Raw genomic sequence first — 15,284 nt, 5'->3', positions numbered from 1 at the left:
CTGTCCCATCAGACCATCAGGTCACTCTCCCATCAAACCATCTGCCCTTTGTCCAGTCAGACCATTGGGCTAATGGCCCTTCAGTCCATCAGACCACTGTCTGGTCAGGTCAACAGACCACTGCCCCATCAGAACATCAGGCCACTGTCCCATCAGACCATCAGGCCACTGTCTGGTCCTATCATCAGACCACTGCCCCATGAAGCCATCAGGCCACAGTCCCATCAGACCATCTAAGCACAGTCCAGTCATATCATCAGACCACTGCCCCATCAGACCATCAGACCACTGTCCCATCAGACCACCAGCTCATTCTCCCATCAGACCATAAGATCACTCACCCATCAGTCCATTAGGCCCCTACTGGGCCTAACCATCCTCCCACTGCTCTATCAGATCATAAGGCCCCAGTCCATCCTGACCATCCACCCACTGCCCCATCAGACCATCAGGCCACTGTCCCATCAGACTTTCAGGTAACTCTCCCATCAGACCATCAGGCCCCTGTCGGCCTGATCATCCATCCACTGTCCCATCAGACCACCAAGCCAATGTCCCGCCAGAGCATCAGACCAGGGTCCCATCAGACCATCAGTCCATGAACCTTTCAAACTATCTGGCCACTATCCGGTCAGACCATAAGACCGCTATCGCAACTGACCATCAGGTCAATGACCCATTTCACCACCAGGCCACTGTGCCAACAGACCATCAGGCCGCTATCCTGTTAGACAATCAGGCCAAGCTCCGGTCCAACCATCAGGCCACTGTCCAATCAGGCCATCGGGCAATTGTCCGAGCAGACCAGCATGTCACAGTCCAGTCAGACCATCATGTCAATGTTGCATTAGACCATCATGTCACTATCCCATCGGACCATCTGGCCTCTGTCTGGTCAGACCATCAGGCTACTGTCCCTTCAGTCCATCAAAACCCTGTCTGGTCAGTCCATCAGGCCATGGTCCCATCAGACCATCAAGCCACTGTCCATCCAGATCATCAGGCCACTGTCCCATCAGATCATCAGGCCATCATCCGGTCAGACCATCAGGTCATTGTTCCCTCAGACCATCAGGCCACTGTCCCATCAGAACAAGAGGTCACTCTCGCAACAGACCATCAGGCCATTGTCCTGTCAGACCAAAAGGCCACTGACCCAACAGACCATCAGGTCACACTCCCATCAGACCATCAGGCCACAGTCTGGTCAGACCATCAGGCCACTGTCCCATCAGACCATCAGGCCACAGTCTGGTCAGACCATCAGGCCACTGTCCCATCAGACCATCAGCCCAAAGTCCAGTCAGACCATCAGGCCACTGTCCCATCAGACCATCACACCAGGGTCCCATCAGAACATCAGGCCACTGTCCCATCAGACCATCAGGCCACCATCCGGTCACACAATCAGGCCGCAGTCCCATCAGACCATTAGACCAAATTCCGGACAGTCCATCAGCCCGCTGTCCCATCAGGCCATAAGGCCACTTCCTGGTCAGACCATGAGGCCGCTGTCCCCTCAGACCATTAGACCAAATTCCAGTCAGACCGTCAGGCCGCTGTCCCATCAGACCATCAGGCCACCATCCTTTCAGACCATCAGGTCACTGACCGATCCGACCATCAAGCCATTATCTGGTCAGGCCAGGCCAATATCCGGTCAGACAGTCAGGCCACATTCCCATCAGTTCATCATGTCACATTCCGGTCAGAACTTGAGGCCACTGTCCCATCAGACCATCAGGCCACCATCCTTTCAGACCATCAGGTCACTGACCGATCCGACCATCAAGCCATTATCTGGTCAGGCCAGGCCAATATCCGGTCAGACAGTCAGGCCACATTCCCATCAGTTCATCATGTCACATTCCGGTCAGAACTTGAGGCCACTGTCCCATCAGACCATCAGGCCATTGTATGGTCTGACCATGAGGCCATTGTCCAGTCAGACCATCAGGCCACTGTCCAGTCGGACCATCAGGCCACAGTCCCATCAAACCATCAGGCCACTGCCCCATCAGAATATCAGGCCACTGCCACATCAGACCATCAGGTCACTGTCCCCTCAGACCACCAGCCCACTGTCCGCTCAGACCATCAGGCAGCTGTCCCATCAGACCATCAGACCGCTGTCCCATCAGACCACCAGCTCATTCTCCCATCAGACCATAAGATCACTCACCCATCAGACCATAAGGCCCCTATCGGGCCTGACCATCCACCCACTGCCCCATCAGACCATCAGGCCACTGTCCCATCAGACTTTCAGGTCACTCTCCCATCAGACCATCAGACCCCTGTCAGCCTGATCATCCATCCACTTTTCCATCAGACCACCAAGCCAATGTCCTGTCAGAGCATCAGACCAGGGTCCCATCAGACCATCAGTCCACGTACCTTTCAGACTATCAGGCCACTATCCAGTCAGACCATAAGACCGCTATCGCAACTGACCATCAGGTCAATGACCCATTTGACCACCAGGCCACTGTGCCAACAGACCATCAGGCTGCTATCCCGTCAGACAATCAGGCCAATCTACAGTCCGACCATCAGGCCACTGTCCAATCAGACCATCGGGCAATTGTCCGAGCAGACCAGCATGTCACGGTCCAGTCAGACCAGCAGGCCAATGTTGCTTTAGACCATCATGTCACTATCTCATCGGACCATCTGGCCTCTGTCCGGTCAGACCATCAGGCCATGGTCCCATCAAACCATCAGGCTACTGTCCCTTCAGTCCATCAGGCCACTGTCTGGTCAGTCTATCAGGTGGCTGTTCCATCAAATCATCAGGCCCTCATCTGGTCAGACCATCAGATCCCTGTCCCCTCAGACCATCAGTCCACTGTCCCATCAGAACAAAAGGTCACTCTTGCATCAGACCATCAGGCCATCGTCCTGTCAGACCATAAGGCCACTGTCCCAACAGACCATCAGGTCACTCTCCCATCAGACCATCAGCCCACTGTTCTGCAGACCATTTGGCCTCTGTCCCAACAGACTATCCGGCCACTGTCCAGTCAGACCATCAGGCTACCGTCTGGTCAGACCATCAGGTCACACTCCCAACAGTCCATCAGACCACTGACCGGTCGGTCCATCAGGCCACTGTTCAAAAAGTATATCAGGCCATTGTCTGGTCAGACCATCAGGCCAGTGTCCCATCAGACAATCAGGTCATTCTCCCATCAGAACATTGGGCCATTGTCCCTTCAGATCATCAGGCCACTGACCAGTCATACAATCAGGCCTCTGTCCAGTCAGACCTCAGGCCATGGTCCAGTCAGATCATAAGGCCACTGTCCCATCAGACCATCAGGCCATGGGCTGGTCATACCATCAGGCCACTCTCTCATCAGACCATCAGGCCACAGTCCAGTCAGACAATCAGGCCACTGTCCTATCAGACCATCAGGCCGTGGGTCGGTAAGGCCATCAGGCCACTCACCGGTCAGACCATCAAGCCATTTTCGCATCAGACCATCAGGCCTCTGTCCGGTCAGACTATCAGGCCACTGACCTGTCAGACCATCAGGACCCTGTCCCATTTGACCATCAGGCCATTGTCCAGTCAGATCATCAGACAACTGTCCAGTCAGATCAATGGGTCATTGTCCCATCAGACCTTCAGTCTACTGTCCAGTCAGTCCATCAGGCGACTGTCCCCTCAGAGCATCATACCACAGTCCGGTCAGACCATCAGGTCACCGTCCCATCAGAACAACAGGTCACTCTCGCATCAGACCATCAGGCTACTGTCCCTTCATTCCATCAGGCCACTGTCCCATCAGACCATCAGGCAACTGTCTGGCCAGATCATCAGGCCATCATCCAGTCAGACCATCAAGTCATCGTCCCCTCAGACCATCAGGCTACTGTCCCTTCATTCCATCAGGCCACTGTCCCATCAGACCATCAGGCAACTGTCTGGCCAGATCATCAGGCCATCATCCGGTCAGACCATCAAGTCATCGTCCCCTCAGACCATCAGGCCACTGTCCCATCAGACCATCAGGCAACTGTCTGGCCAGATCATCAGGCCATCATCCGGTCAGACCATCAGGTCACGGTCCCATCAGACCATCAGGTCATTTTCCCATCAGACCATCAGGCCACAGTCCGTTCAGACTATCAAGCCACTGTCCCATCAGACCAAATTCTGGTCAGACCATCAGGCCGCTGTCCCATCAGACCATCAGGTGACTGTCCAAACACACCATCAGGACACTGTACTTTCAGAACATCAGTCCACTGTCCCATCGGATCATCAGGCCACTGTCCTTTCAGACCATCAGACAAGGGTCTCATCAGACCATCAGGCCACTGTCAAGTCCATGCACCAGGCCTCTGACCCATCAGAACATCAGGCCGCTGGCCGGTAAGGCCATCAGGCCACTCTCCAGTCAGACCATCAGGCCATTATTGCATCAGACCATCAGGCCTCTGTCTGGTCAGACCATCAGGCCACTGACCTGTCAGACCATCAGGACCCTGTCCCAGCAAACCATCAGGCCATTGTCCAGTCAGATCATCAGGCCACTGTCCCATCAGATCAACAGGCCATTGTCCCATCAGACTTTCAGGCTACTGTCCGGTCAGTCCATCAGGCCACTGTCCCCTCAGAGCATCATACCACAGTCCGGTCAGACCATCAGGTCACTGTTGCCTCAGACCATCAGGCCACTGTCCCATCAGAACATCCGGCCACTGTCTGGTCAGACCATTAGGCCGGTGTCCCATCAGACCATCATGTCATTCTCCCATCAGACCATCAAGCCACTGTCCAGTGATACAATCAGGCCTCTGTCCAGTCAGACCATCAGACACCTGCCCAAACAGACCATCAGGCCACAGTCCGGTCAGACCATCAGGCCACTGACCCATCAGACCATCAGTCCGCTGGCTGGAAAGGCCATCAGGCCACTATCTGGTCAGACCATCAGGCCATTGTCGCATCAGACCATCAGGCCTCTGTCTGGTCAGACCATCATGCCCCTGTCCCATCAAACCATCAGTCCACTGTCCAGTCAGACAATCAGGCCTCTGTCTCATCAGATCATCAGCTCAAAGTCCAGTCAGACCATCAGGCTGCTGCCCCATCAGACCATCAGTTTATTCTCCCATCACGCCATCAGGTGATTGTCCAAACACACCGTCAGGATATTGTACTTTCAGACCATCAGGCCACTGTCCCATCAGACCATCAGGACACTGTCCTTTCAGACCATCAGACCAGGGTACCATCAGAACATCAGGCCACTGTCCGGTCAGATGATCAGGCCACTGTCCTGTTCGACCATCAGGCCACTGTCCAGTCAGACCTCAGGCCATAGTCCAGTCAGACCAGGAGACCCCTGTCCCATCAGACCATCAGGCCACAGTCCGGTCAGAGCATCAGGCCACTGCCCAGTCAGACCATCAGACCACTGACCTGTCAGACCATCAGGACACTGCCCAATCAGTCCATCAGGTCATTGACTGGTAAGACCACAAGGCCCCTGTCCCATCAGACCATCAGTCCACTGTCCAGTTAGATCATCAGGCCACTGTCCCATCAGACCATCAGGTTACTGTCCGCTCAGACCATCAGGCCACTGTCCAGTCAGATCAACAGGCCACTGTCCCATCAGACTATCAGGCTACTGTCCAGTCAGACCATCAGCACACTGTCCAATCAGACCATCAGGCATTTGACCGGTCAGACCATCAGGCCCGTGTCCCATCAGACATTCAGTCCACTGTCCAGTCAGACCATCAGTCCCATGTCCAGGCAGACCATCAGGCCACTGCGCCATCAGACTATCAGGTCACTCTCCCATCAGACCATCTGTCCTCTGTCCATTCAGACCATCAGGCTACTCACCCTCCAGTCCATCAGGCCACTTTCTGGTCAGACCATCATGCCAATGTCCCACAGGACCATCAGGCCACTGTCCCCACAGACCATCAGACCACAGTCCGGTCAGACCATCTGGTCACAATCCCAACAGTCCATCAGACCACTGTCCCATCAGAACATCTGGCCACTGTCAGGTCAGACCATCAGGCCCGTGTCCCATCAGACCATCATGTCATTCTCCCATCAGAACATCAGGCCACTATCCCATCAGACGATCAAGCCTCTGTCCTGTCAGAGCATCAGGCCACTGTCCAGTCATACAATCAGGCCTCTGTCCAGTCAGATTTCAGGCCATGGTCCAGTTAGACCATCAGACACCTGCCCAAACAGACCATCAGGCCACAGTCCGGTCAGACCATCAGGCCACTGACCCATCAGACCATCGGTCCACTGGCTGGTAAGGCCATCAGGCCATTCTCTGGTCAGACCATTAGGCCATTGTCACATCAGACCATCAGGCCTCTGTCCGGTCAGAACATCAGGCCACTGACCTGTCAGACCATCAGGACACTGTCCAATCAGACCATCAGGTCATTGACCGGTCAGACCATCATGCCCCCATCCCCATCAAAACATCAGTCCACGGTCCAGTCCGATCATCAGGCCACTGTCCCATCAGACCATCAGGCTACTGTCCAGTCAGACCATTAGGCCACTGTCCCATCAGAACATTAGGTCACTCTCCCATCAGACCATCAGGTCACAGTTCATTTAAACCATCAAGCTACTGTCCTATCAGACCAATTTCTGGTCAGACCATCAGGCCTCTGTCCCATCAGACCATCAGGTCATTCTCCCATCACGCCATCAGGTGACTGTCCAAACACACCATCAGGACACCGTCCTTTCAGAACATCAGACCAGAGTACCATCAGAACATCAGGCCACTGTCCGGTCAGATGATCAGGCCACTGTCCTGTCTGACCATCAGGCCACTGTCCAGTCATACAAGCAGGCCTCATTCCAGTCAGACCTCAGGCCATGGTCCAGTCAGAACAGGAGACCCCTGTCCCATCAGACCATCAGGCCACAATCCGGTCAGACTATCAGGCCACTGTCCAGTCAGACCATCAGGCCACTGACCCATCAGAACATCAGGCCAATGGCCGGTAAGGGAATCAGGCCACTCTCTGGTCAGACCATCAGACCACTGACCTGTCAGACCATCAGGACACTGTCCAATCAGTCCATCAGGCCATTGACTGGTCAGACCATCAGGCCCCTGTCCCATCAGACCATCAGTCCACTGTCCAGTTAGATCATCAGGCCACTGCTCCATCAGACCATCAGGCGACTGTCCTATTAGACCATCAGGCCACTGTCTGGTCAGACCATCAATCTACTGTCAGGTCAGACCATCAGGTCACAATCCCAACAGTCCATCAGACCAATGACCAGTCAGTCCATCAGGCCACTGTCCCAGCAGAACATCTGGCCATTGTCTGGTCAGACCATCAGGCCGGTGTCCCATCCGACCATCATGTCATTCTCCCATCAGAACATTAGGCCTCTGTCCTGTCAGACCAGCAGGCACTGTCTAGTCATACAATCAGGCCTCAGTCCAGTCAGACCTCAGGCCATGGTCCAGTCAGACCATCAGACACCTGCCCAAACAGACCATCAGGCCACAGTCCGGTCAGACCAGCAGGCCACTGACCCATCAGACCATAAGTCCGCTGGCTGGTAAGGCCATCAGGCCACTATCTGGTCAGACCATCAGGCCATTGTCACATCAGACCATCAGGCCTCTGTCTGGTCAGACCATCAGGCCACTGACCTGTCAGTCCATGAGGAAACTGTCCAATCAGACCATCAGGTCATTGACCAGTCAGACCATCATTACCCTGTCCCATCAAGCCATCAGTCCACTTTCCAGTCTGATCATCAGGCCACTGTCCCATCAGATCATCAGTCCACTGTCCAATCAGATCATCAGTCCACTGTCCCATCAGACAATCAGGCTACTGTCCCATCAGAACATTAGGTCACTCTCCCATCAGACCAACAGGTCACTGTTTGTTCAAACCATCAAGCCACTGTCCCATCAGACCAAATTCTGGTCAGACCATCAGGCCTCTGTCCCATCAGACCATCAGCTCAAAGTCCAGTCAGACCATCAGGCTGCTGCCCCATCAAAGCATCAGCCCAAAGTCCGGTCAGACCATCAGGCCGCTGTCCCATCAGACCATCAGCTCATTCTCCCATCACGCCATCAGGTGACTGTCCAAGCACACCATCAGGATACTGTACTTTCAGAACATCAGGCCACTGTCGCATCAGACCATCAGGACACTGTCCTTTCAGACCATCAGACCAGGGTACCATCAGAACAACAGGCCACTGTCCGGTCAGATGATCAGGTCACTATCCTGTTAGACCATCAGGCCACTGTCCAGTCATACAATCAGGCCTCTTTCCAGTCAGACCATCATGCCACTGACCCAACAGGACATCAGGCCAATGGCCGGTAAGGCTGTCAGGCCTCTCTCCGGTCAGACCATCAGACCACTGACCTGTCAGACCATCAGGACACTGTCCAATCACTCCATGAGGACACTGTCCAATCAGTCCATCAGGCCATTGTCGCATCAGACCATCAGGCCTCTGTCCGGTCAGACCATCAGACCACTGACCTGTCAGACCATCAGGACACTGTCCAATCAGTCCATCAGGCCATTGACTGGTCAGACCATCAGGTCCCTGGCCCATCAGACCATCAGTCCTCTGTCCAGTTAGATCATCAGGCCACTGTCCCATCAGACTATCAGGCTACTGTCCAGTCAGACCATCAGCACACTGTCCAATCAGACCATCAGGTATTTGACCGGTCAGACCATCAGTCCCATGTCCCATCAGACCATCAGTCCATTGCCCAGTCAGACATCAGTCCCATGCCCAGGCATATCATCAGGCCACTGCCCCATCAGACAATCAGGTCACTCTCCCATCAGACCATTTGTCCTCTGTCCATTCAGACCATCAGGCTACTCACCCTCCAGTCCATCAGGCCACTTTCTGGTCAGACCATCATGCTAATGTCCCACAGGACCATCAGGCCACTGTCCCCACAGACCATCACGCCACTGTCTTATCAGACCATCAGTCCACTGTCCAGTCAGACCATCAGGCCACTGTCCAGTCAGGCCATCAGGCTACTGTCTGCTCAGACCATCAGACCACAATCCCAACAGTCCATCAGACCACTGTCCCATCAGAACATCTGGCCACTGTCTGGTCAGACCATCAGGCCATTGTCCCATCAGACCATCATGTCATTCTCCCATCAGAACGTCGGGTCACTGTCCCATCAGACGATCAGGCCTCTGTCCTGTTAGAGCATCAGGCCACTGTCCAGTCATACAATCAGGCCTCTGTCTAGTCAGACTTCAGGCCATGGTCCAGTCAGACCATCAGACACCTGCCCAAACAGACCATCAGGCCACAGCCCAGCCAGACCATCAAGCCACTGACCCATCAGACCATCAGTCCACTGGCTGGTAAGGCCATCAGGCCATTCTCTGGTCAGACCATCAGGCCATTGTTGCATCAGGCCATCAGGCCTCTGTCTAGTCAGACCATCAGGCCACTGAGCGGTCAGACCATCATGCCCCTGTCCCATCAAACCATCAGTCCACTGTCCAGTCAGATCATCAGGCCACTGTCCCATCAGGCCATCAGGCTACTTTCCAGTCAAACCATTAGGCCACTGTCCCATCAGAACATTAGTTCACTCTCCCATCAGTCCAACAGGTCACAGTTCATTCAAACCATCAAGCCACTGTCCCATCAGAACAAATTCTGTTCAGGCCATCAGGCCTCTGACCCATAAGACCATCAGCTCAAAGTCCAGTCAGACCATCAGGCTGCTGCCCCATCAAAGCATCAGCCCAAAGTCCGGTCAGACCATCAGGCCGCTGTCCCATCAGACCATCAGCTCATTCTCCCATCACGCCATCAGGTGACTGTCCAAGCACACCATCAGGATACTGTACTTTCAGAACATCAGGCCACTGTCGCGTCAGACCATCAGGACACTGTCCTTTCAGACCATCAGACCAGGGTACCATCAGAACAACAGGCCACTGTCCGGTCAGATGATCAGGCCACTGTCCTGTTCGACCATCAGGCCACTATCCAGTCATATAAGCAGGCCTCATTCCAGTCAGAACTCAGGCCATGGTCCAGTCAGACCAGGAGACCCCTGTCCCATCAGACCATCGGGCCACTGTCCGGTCAGACTATCAGGCCACTGTCCAGACAGACCATCAGGCCACTGACCCATCAGAACATCAGGCCGATGGCCGGTAAGGGCATCAGGCCACTCTCCGGTCAGTCCATCAGACCACTGACCTGTCAGACTATCAGGACACTGTCCAATCAGTCCATCAGGCCATTGACTGGTCAGACCATCAGGCCCCTGCCCCATCAGACAATCAGTCTACTGTCCAGTTAGATCATCAGGCCACTGTCCTATCAGACTATCAGGCCACTGTCCCATCAGACCATCAGGCCACTGTCCAATCAGATCATCAGTCCACTGTCCCATCAGACAATCAGTCTACTGTCCGGTCAGACCATCAGGCCACTGTCCCATCAGAACATTAGGTTACTCTCCCATCAGACCAACAGGTCACAGTTCGTTCAAACCATCAAGCCACTGTCCCATCAGACCAAATTCTGGTCAGACCATCAGGCCTCTGTCCCATCAGACCATCAGCTCAAAGTCCAGTCAGACCATCAGGCTGCTGCCCCATCAAAGCATCAGCCCAAAGTCCGAGCAGTCCATCAGGCCGCTGTCCCATCAGACCATCAGCTCATTCTCCCATCACGCCATCAGGTGACTGTCCAAACACACCATCAGGACACTGTACTTTCAGAACATCAGGCCACTGTCCCATCAGACCATCAGGACATCGTCCTTTCAGACCATCAGACCAGGGTACCATCAGAACATCCGGCCACGGTCCCATCAGACCATCAGGACATTGTCCTTTCAGACCATCAGACCAGGGTACCATCATAACATCAGGCCATTGTCCGGTCAGATGATCAGGTCACTATCCTGTTAGACCATCAGGCCACTGTCCAGTCATACAATCAGGCCTCTTTCCAGTCAGACCTCAGGCCATAGTACAGTCAGACCAGGAGACCCCTGTCCCATCAGACCATCGGGCCACAGTCCGGTCAGATCATCAGGCCACTGTCCACTCAGACCATCATGCCACTGACCCATCAGAACATCAGGCCAATGGCCGGTAAGGCTATCAGGCCTCACTCCGGTCAGACCATCAGACCACTGACCTGTCAGACCATCAGGACACTGTCCAATCACTCCATGAGGACACTGTCCAATCAGTCCATCAGGCCATTGTCGCATCAGACCATCAGGCCTCTGTCCGGTCAGACCATCAGACCACTGACCTGTCAGACCATCAGGACACTGTCCAATCAGTCCATCAGGCCATTGACTGGTCAGACCATCAGGCCCCTGGCCCATCAGACCATCAGTCCACTGTCCAGTCAGATCAACAGGCCACTGTCCCATCAGACTATCAGGCTACTGTCCAGTCAGACCATCAGCACACTGTCCAATCAGACCATCAGGCATTTGACCGGTCAGACCATCAGGCCCGTATCCCATCAGACCATCAGTCCATTGCCCAGTCAGACCATCAGTCCCATGCCCAGGCATATCATCAGGCCACTGCCCCATTAGACTATCAGGTCAATCTCCCATCAGACCATTTGTCCTCTGTCCATTCAGACCATCAGGCTACTCACCCTCCAGTCCATCAGGCCACTTTCTGGTCAGACCATCATGCTAATGTCCCACAGGACTATCAGGCCACTGTCCCCACAGACCATCAGGCCACTGTCTTATCAGACCATCAGTCCACTGTCCAGTCAGACCATCGGGCCACAGTCCGGTCAGACTATCAGGCCACTGTCAGGTCAGACCATCATGCCACTGACCCATCAGAACATCAGGCCGATTACCGGTAAGGGCATCAGGCCACTCTCCGGTCAGACCATCTGACCACTGACCTGTCAGACCATCAGGACACTGTCCAATCAGTCCATCAGGCCATTGACTGGTCAGACCATCAGGCCCCTGTCCCATCAGACCATCAGTCCACTGTCCAGTTAGATCATCAGGCCACTGTCCCATGAGACAATCAGGCTACTGTCCGGTCAGACCATCAGGCCACTGTCCCATCAGAACATTAGGTCACTCTCCCATCAGACCAACAGGTCACAGTTCGTACAAACCATCAGGCCTCTGTCCCATCAGACCATTAGCTCAAAGTCCAGTCAGACCATCAGGCTGCTGCCCCATCAAAGCATCAGCCCAAAGTCCGGTCAGACCATCAGGCCGCTGTCCCATCAGACCATCAGCTCATTCTCCCATCACGCCATCAGGTGACTGTCCAAGCACACCATCAGGATACTGTACTTTCAGAACATCAGGCCACTGTCGCATCAGACCATCAGGACACTGTCCTTTCAGACCATCAGACCAGGGTACCATCAGAACATCAGGCCACTGTCCGGTCAGATAATCAGGCCACTGTCCTGTTCGACCATCAGGCCACTGTCCAGTCATACAAGCAGGCCTCTTTCCAGTCAGAACTCAGGCCATGGTCCAGTCAGACCAGGAGACCCCTGTCCCATCAGACCATCGGGCCACAGTCCGGTCAGACTATCAGGCCACTGTCCAGTCAGACCATCAGGCCACTGACCCATCAGAACATCAGGCCGATGGCCGGTAAGGGCATCAGGCCACTCTCCGGTCAGTCCATCAGACCACTGACCTGTCAGACCATCAGGACACTGTCCAATCAGTCCATCAGGCCATTGACTGGTTAGACCATCAGGCCCCTGTCCCATCAGACAATCAGTCTACTGTCCAGTTAGATCATCAGGCCACTGTCCTATCAGACTATCAGGCCACTGTTCCATCAGACCATCAGGCCACTGTCCAATCAGATCATCAGTTCACTGTCCCATCAGACAATCAGTCTACTGTCCGGTCAGACCATCAGGCCACTGTTCCATCAGAACATTAGGTTACTCTCCCATCAGACCAACAGGTCACAGTTCGTTCAAACCATCAAGCCACTGTCCCATCAGACCAAAGTCTGGTTAGACCATCAGGCCTCTGTCCCATCAGACCATCAGCTCAAAGTCCAGTCAGACCATCAGGCTGCTGCCCCATCAAAGCATCAGCCCAAAGTCCGGTCAGACCATCAGGCCGCTGTCCCATCAGACCATCAGCTCATTCTCCCATCACGCCATCAGGTGACTGTCCAAACACACCATCAGGACACTGTACTTTCAGAACATCAGGCCACTGTCCCATCAGACCATCAGGACATCGTCCTTTCAGACCATCAGACCAGGGTACCATCAGAACATCCGGCCACGGTCCCATCAGACCATCAGGACATTGTCCTTTCAGACCATCAGACCAGGGTACCATCATAACATCAGGCCACTGTCCGGTCAGATGATCAGGCCACTGTCCTGTTCGACCATCAGGCCACTGTCCAGTCATACAATCAGGCCTCTTTCCAGTCAGACCTCAGGCCATAGTACAGTCAGACCAGGATACCCCTGTCCCATCAGACCATCGGGCCACAGTCCGGTCAGATCATCAGGCCACTGTCCAGTCAGACCATCATGCCACTGACCCATCAGAACATCAGGCCAATGGCCGGTAAGGCTATCAGGCCTCTCTCCGGTCAGACCATCAGACCACTGACCTGTCAGACCATCAGGACACTGTCCAATCACTCCATGAGGACTCTGTCCAATCAGTCCATCAGGCCATTGTCGCATCAGACCATCAGGCCTCTGTCCGGTCAGACCATCAGACCACTGACCTGTCAGACCATCAGGACACTGTCCAATCAGTCCATCAGGCCATTGACTGGTCAGACCATCATGCTAATGTCCCACAGGACCATCAGGCCACTGTCCCCACAGACCATCACGCCACTGTCTTATCAGACCATCAGTCCACTGTCCAGTCAGACCATCAGGCCACTGTCCAGTCAGGCCATCAGGCTACTGTCTGCTCAGAACATCAGACCACAATCCCAACAGTCCATCAGACCACTGTCCCATCAGAACATCTGGCCACTGTCTGGTCAGACCATCAGGCCATTGTCCCATCAGACCATCATGTCATTCTCCCATCAGAACATCGGGTCACTGTCCCATCAGACGATCAGGCCTCTGTCCTGTCAGAGCATCAGGCCACTGTCCAGTCATACAATCAGGCCTCTGTCTAGTCAGACTTCAGGCCATGGTCCAGTTAGACCATCAGACACCTGCCCAAACAGACCATCAGGCCACTGACCCATCAGACCATCAGTCCACTGACTGGTAAGGCCATCAGGCCATTCTCTGGTCAGACCATCAGGCCATTGTTGCATCAGGCCATCAGGCCTCTGTCCAGTCAGACCATCAGGCCACTGACCTGTCAGACCATCAGGACACTGTCCAGGCAGACCATCAGGTCATTGACCGGTCAGACCATCATGCCCCTGTCCCATCAAAACATCAGTCCACTGTCCAGTCAGATCATCAGGCCACTGTCCCATCAGGCCATCAGGCTACTGTCCAGTCAGACCATTAGGCCACTGTCCCATCAGAATATTAGGTCACTCTCCCATCAGACCAACAGTTCACAGTTTGTTCAAACCATCAAGCCACTGTCCCATCAGACCAAATTCTGTTCAGACCATCAGGCCTCTGTCCCATCAGACTATCAGCTCAAAGTCCAGTCAGACCATCAGGCTGCTGCCCCATCAAAGCATCAGCCCAAAGTCCGGTCAGACCATCAGGCCGCTGTCCCATCAGACCATCAGGACATCGTCCTTTCAGACCATCAGACCAGGGTACCATCAGAACATTAGGCCACTGTCCGGTCAGATGATCAGGCCCCTGTCCTGTTCGACCATCAGGCCACTGTCCAGTCATACAATCAGGCCTCATTCCAGTCAGACCTCAGGCCATGGTCCAGTCAGACCAGGAGACCCCTGTCCCATCAGACCATCGGGCCACAGTCCAGTCAGACTATCAGGCCACTGTCCAGTCAGACCATCATGCCACTGACCCATCAGAACATCAGGCCGATTACCGGTAAGGGCATCAGGGCACTCTCCGGTCAGACCATCTGACCACTGACCTGTCAGACCATCAAGACACTGTCCAATCAGTCCATCAGGCCATTGACTGGTCAGACCATCAGGCCCCTGTCCCATCAGACAATCAGTCCACTGTCCAGTTAGATCATCAGGCCACTGTCCCATGAGACAATCAGGCTACTGCCCGGTCAGACCATCAGGCCACTGTCCCATCAGAACATTAGGTCACT

General features: G+C 54.2%; 1 protein-coding gene across 1 annotated transcript in view; it reads left to right on the top strand.

Moving 5' to 3' along the window:
- Nucleotides 1-15,284, top strand: part of LOC121288931 (probable voltage-dependent R-type calcium channel subunit alpha-1E) — a 1,066,831-nt gene that overhangs the window by 95,720 nt on the left and 955,827 nt on the right. The window lies entirely within an intron of this gene.

This window comes from Carcharodon carcharias, chromosome 16 (assembly GCF_017639515.1).
Source record: "Carcharodon carcharias isolate sCarCar2 chromosome 16, sCarCar2.pri, whole genome shotgun sequence".
Lineage (NCBI taxonomy): Eukaryota > Metazoa > Chordata > Chondrichthyes > Lamniformes > Lamnidae > Carcharodon > Carcharodon carcharias.
The sequence above is the reverse complement of the archived record's forward strand: the minus strand, read 5'-3'. Positions and strand labels throughout refer to the sequence as shown.